Here is a 5,972-nt window from a genome sequence, read left to right on the forward strand (position 1 = left end):
ACATTTCTCCATTGTAAGAATATATTAGAATATATTTCTATTCTAAATGTAAATAGAATATTTCCTTCTTGTTGTATTCTAAGATTCCCTTAGACTACATTTATAACCTTTTTATTATTTTTAAAATTTTTATTTTGCACCTGTAGAAGCTGTGAGCAAGGAGAAAAGGTTGGTGTTTAGCAGTGGATTCAGACCCAGATAAAATCTGAGCCCTTAATTTAAAGCAAAAGCTGATGAGGAGTTTTTCACTAAGACATTTCTCTATTGAAAACTGTAATAGCTCAGTGACTTAAACCCTGGGAGATGGTTTGTTGTTTTTTTTTAATATCTCCTTGCAAAGAAATGGAGAAAGAGTTTAGTTTTGCTGAAGTTTTCAAAATTGCTGGCTGAAGCACAAATCCTTTTGTGTCATCCCACGTGATTTGAGATGATCCCAGAGCTTTGTAAACTTTCCAGGGGTGACTCAGCTTTTGGAGGTGCAAGGGTGTAAAGGGGAAAATGGGATGGGGAGACACAGGAGGGAAGGAGGTAAAAAATCAGGTTTGTAGTTGAGTTCAGTCATTAAAATAATGGTAAATAAAAGTAGTGAGAGTTTAGTGTTCAAAGCCAGCGTTGGATGGGTGGTATTTAATTCATTAAATAACATTTATCAAATTGAAGCTTTTGTAAATTATATTTGGGGATCTTCTGGGCCACCAGGTTTGGGGACAGTGCTGGGAGCAGCTCAGACCAGGGCTGGGTGACAAACCCTCCTTGTCCTGAGGCTGAAACCCAACTTGTTGTGGCTGCAGATGACAGGCTGAGCTTCCCAGAGTCCCTGCTGTCCTTTCAGTGCGTGCTTCATCAAGCAGGCCGTGATTAATTGCAGCAGAGCTGCTTCTAATTGGAAACAGAATCTCAGGCTGAGCTTCTCCTCCATGTACAGATCACATGTGGGCTGGGTGTGCTGATTTGTAAAAAATATGTATTCACTGTACATTTAATTGTAGAAATTTATCTATCAAATACAGTTATTTATCTGTTTAATCAGTATATAGCTGTCCATATAAATAGATATTTGCTTTCTGATTCATAATCTCACCAATAGCTCTGCCACATGTGCCAGTGCTGCTGTGCCAGGTCCAGCTGAAGTTCCAGAAGTTCTGTGTGAGTTCAGCTGCTTGTGGGATCCAAAAAAATGTATTCATAATATTATATATTTAATATATATGTACATAATATTATATATTTTCATTGTAGAAATATATCTATCCAATACATCTATTTGTCTATTTAATCAAGACATATCTATCCATGTAAATAGATATTTGCTCTCTGGTTTAGCCATCATCTCACCAACAGCTCTGCCACACGTGTCTGTGCTGCTGTGGTAGCAGTCACAACAGCTCTGAGTTCAGCTGCTTGTAGGATCCAAAAAATATGTATTCACTGTACATAATATTATATATTTTAATTGATAATATTATATATTTTCATTGTACGAATATATCTATCAAATACATCTATTTATCTATTTAATCAAGACATATCTATCCATATAAAGAGACATTTGCTCTCTGGTTTAGCCATGATCTCACCAACAGCTCTGCCACACGTGCCTGTGCTGCTGTGCCAGGTCCAGCTGAAGCCGCAGCAGCTCTGTGTGAGCTCAGCTGCCTGTGGGAATGTGCCTGATTTCTGTCCCCTTGTCCTGGCCGTGCTGCTGAGCTCTGTCCTGCCCCTTCCTGCCCAAAACCAGGAATCTGTGCCCTGTTTCTCCTCCAGCCTCCCCAGGGGCCACATCTGCTGCCCTCTGAGCTGGGTCTGACCCTGAACCCAGCTCCACTGGCTGGGGGGCTCCGGGGTGGGAGAACAAACTGGAAATGGCTTGGCTGGGATGCTCAGAGCAGGGCTGATGTGGGTGCAGAGGTTAATTAGGCCAGGTTAATCAGCTCCTCCATGGGGCAGTGCTGGGCACAACTCGAGTGCTGTGTCCAGTCTGGACCTGGAGGGGCTGGAGCGTGTCCAGGGCAGGGAATGGAGCTGGGAAGGGTCTGGAACCCCAGGAGGGGCTGAGGGAGCTGGGCAGGGGCTGAGCCTGGAGCAAAGGAGGCTCAGGGGGCCCTTGTGGCTCTGCACAGCTCCTGGACAGCCCCAGGTGGGGCTGTGCTCCAGGGAGCAGGGCCAGGAGGAGAGGGAATGGCTCAGGCTGGAATCAGCAGGAATCTCCCCATGGAAAGGTTGTTGAATACTGGCAGGGGCTGCCCAGGGAGGTCTGGAGTCCCCAGCCCTGAGGTGTCCCAGGAAGGCCTGGATGTGGCACTCAGCTCTGGCTGGACTTGATGATCCTGGAGGCTTTTTCCAACCTTAATGATTCCATGCATCGCTGGAGTGCCCAGATCCAGAGGAACTGGCTCTGTCTTGGCTTTTGGACTTGGAACCTGCAGCTCAGGCTGGAATTGTTGGTTTAACTCGGGACCAGTCCTGGGACAGCTGGACAAAGCAGCTCTGGCAAACCAACAACCTAAAATGCCCTGGGCTGCGCACTGGGACATTAAAACCTTATGAGCCACTAAAATGATTTCATTTCTGTGACATTCCAGGCTGATTTTAAGAGGAGGTGACTTCAGACACCTTCATGAACTAATCCACCCTGGAGATGGGCATTGATGACGATGCTCACTTGGTTTTTTACAAGAGGAATAGAAACAAAAACCCAAATTCTCATCTCTCGCTGCTTTGTCCCCCATTGTGACATCTGTTCAGCTCAGTGGGATGAACCACAGGCTCTAGAACAGGAATATTACAGTTTTGGCAAAGGAATATATGATTTTATGGAAAATTATGGAGCTGCTGCAAGTCGCGAATGTGTTCTTGGTGATTTCTGCATGGATTTCAGCGAGGTCCAAATCTTGGGAAGTGATTCTGGCTTTAGTAAAACACTGACAGACACTGGCAGCACGTGCAAACCAGACACACAGAGGAGGAAATTTGTGTCAGGATCTCTGTCAGGTACAATTTGAGCTGGGATGTTTAAATAGAATTAAATAGTTTGTGGGGAAAATTCACTGCAGGAATGCTGGACTGGAAGCTGATTTCACAGCCAACAAACTGCTGGGAGCCTTTCAGGGAGCGCCAATGGATTTTGGGGTCAAACTCTTCCCAAGATGTGGATTATCCTCCCTTCACTTATTGACAGTGAGATTTTCACCCCTCTAAACAAGAAGCTGCTGCCAGAGCTCAGCCCCTAAGTGGTACAGAGTGGCAATAGCAGGATTTTAAAAGCGACCAAAGTCTGGGTAATTCCTCTCAGCAAAGTGATCTCGTGTTCTGCTGCTCCCAGCCTGGGCTGTGCCAGGAAAGGCCCTCTCAGGTCAACAGCTTCCATTTCCTATTGAGTTTTCCTGGAGAGCTCAGTCCCACTCAGGAGCACTCACAGGAGGAGCTCCAGGCACCCCTCAGCCATCCCCTGACAGACGGGGGTGATGCACTAATCTCAAATGATGAAGGATTTTGTTACCATTTTAATGAATTTACTGAGCTCAGGGATGGGGCTGGCTTGAGCAGAAGCCCCTGAGTACCACAAACATCTTCTTTCCCCTCCTCAATTCCTTCTCATGCTCTTCTGGTTCCCCTTGACTCTGGATCTTCCTCAGAATATTCCTCAGGTATTCCTCAGAATTAAGGATTGGCCTTGTTGATTGATTTATGGATTAGTACAGCCTGGTTTTAAAGCTGGAGAAGGAACCAAAAAAGCAGAATTTGTTCTTCATCAACTTGAATATCTCTTCCTTTGCTCAGATAAGCAGCTCAGCTATCACCAGAACTGCAGATATGGATGCAACATAATAGTTAGGATATAATTTATATTCTTATTAAAAACAAATTGACAAAAAGCCCTAACTAATTGATAATTTAGCTGTTTTGCAGTTATTTTATGGATTAAAATGGGGTAGAAATGTGCTTGTTTTCCCTTGGCTGTGGTCTCAGCACTGATCCAGGAGCTCTGCACTTGCTCCAAGGGTTGGAACTGGAGCAGCTGGGATCTGGGTGTGGTGGCACTGCAGTGTTCCTGCTGTGTGGCCACAGATCAATTCCTGAAAACAGCAATTTAAAAAAAAAAGAGATTTAGGAACCTGTCCTTAAAAACAACACAATGCTTCAGCTCAAGAGATGGCATTAATTGGAGGGAGTTAATACCCATGGGTTTCAAAGTTTTTTACTGTTTGTTGATGCTGAGATTAGTAAATCACCCCCTGGTTTGGGTAAATCACCCCCTGGTTTAGTAAATCTGCCCTTGGTTGGGTAAATCTGCCCCTGGTTGGGTAAATCTGCCCCTGGTTGGGTAAATCTGCCCTTGGTTGGGTAAATCACCCCCTGGTTTAGTAAATCTGCCCCTGGTTGGGTAAATCACCCCCTGGTTGGGTAAATCACCCCCTGGTTGGGTAAATCTGCCCCTGGTTGTGTAAATCACCCCCTGGTTGGGTAAATCACCCCCTGGTTGGGTAAATCACCCCCTGGTTGGGTAAATCTGCCCCTGGTTGGGTAAATCTGCCCCTGGTTGTGTAAATCACCCCCTGGTTGGGTAAATCACCCCCTGGTTGGGTAAATCTGCCCCTGGTTGGGTAAATCTGCCCCTGGTTTAGTAAATCACCCCCTGGTTGTGCTTGGTGCCTTCTGCATGTGTAGGAATGGAAGTAGAAAGCCTTGGATGGTTGTGGGTGGGTCACAGGGGCTGTGTGATCGCTTTGCAGGTCACCTCCGTTCCCTGTGGAATGTTTTGTCCAGGCCCAGTTGAAATGCTGGAGCCTTCCCTGCCCCTGGGGGTCTGTCCAGTCCTTCTGTCCTGCTTTGATTTGGCTGGGAGCTCCTCCTGATGGGCTCTTCTCCATCCACCATGTCCTGGACTGGCTTAAGCTGGAATTTATCCCAGCCTCAGGTGCCCAAAGGGCTCCAAACTCTCGAGGTCAGTGGCTCAAAGGGGCGCAAGAAGCTCCTGCTGGACCCAGGGGTGACAGCAGAGCATTTGTGAGGCCACCTTGGCTTTTGTCCAGCAGCAAAAGTATCAGTGGGGATTTTAAGGACCAAACATCACCAAAATTCCCCTGCAGAAAGAGCCCAGGGAAGGAAAGGCCCCTCCGTCCCTGGCCCCACTCACCTCCCACTTTGCTGCTCAGGGCTCTGCTACCTCCAGCTGCAGGAGGAGGAAAGAGCTGAGAAAACAAGCCCTGAAATGACATTTCCCCTGCTCCAAAGGCAGGCAGGGGCGTCATCCACCCTGCAGGCCTCCAGCTTGCCTCTCTTTGCCCATTTCAAGTGCCTTTATTGGCAGCTGGCTGTTACTCTGGGCTAGGTGCTGCCTTTTCCCATTTCCCAGGTAAGGTAAATTCTGGATAAAAGGGGGACCTGTGTGAAGGAGCAGCTCCTGGGTGGTGACACATGGGTGGCCCTGCCTGCTGCCCCCTGAAGGGCTCTGTGCTTTGGGGACAGGGAGGGGGCGACCTGGGCCCACAATATTATGTCACAAACCAGAAAACAGCCGACCCTAGAGCAGCTGTAATGGCATAATAGGATAAGTGCAAGGCAGAAGCAGCAGGGTATAATAGGCACTCAGCTGCCTCTGTATTTACCTGGATGGAAGGAAGCTGGGAAACTGGGCCAGCATGGGGACAGTGGCAGTGTAAATGCACCAGGAGGTGGCTGTGGGTGAAGAGAAAAGGCAGCAATCCCAGGTGTTATATAATAAATAGTAATAATAATATTTGTGCTCGGCCTGAAAGGCTTCGCCCAGCTCTGAGTGCTGCTGGGGTCTCTCTGGTGTTGGGTTTCCTAATTCCTTCTCTCCTCCTGGCTCTCTAAAAGCCTCTGCCTGGTGGTTTTTTGTGCTTTATTATGTCTGGAGGGGAGAGCAGCTTTCATCTGCCTTTCTCTAGGCAAAAAAAGCCCTGGATTTCAGCAGCTGGGAGGGCAGGGAAATGTGGTGAATGGCCGAG

The sequence above is a fragment of the Molothrus ater genome, chromosome 22, assembly GCF_012460135.2.
Source record: "Molothrus ater isolate BHLD 08-10-18 breed brown headed cowbird chromosome 22, BPBGC_Mater_1.1, whole genome shotgun sequence".
In the NCBI taxonomy this organism is placed as follows: Eukaryota; Metazoa; Chordata; class Aves; order Passeriformes; family Icteridae; genus Molothrus; species Molothrus ater.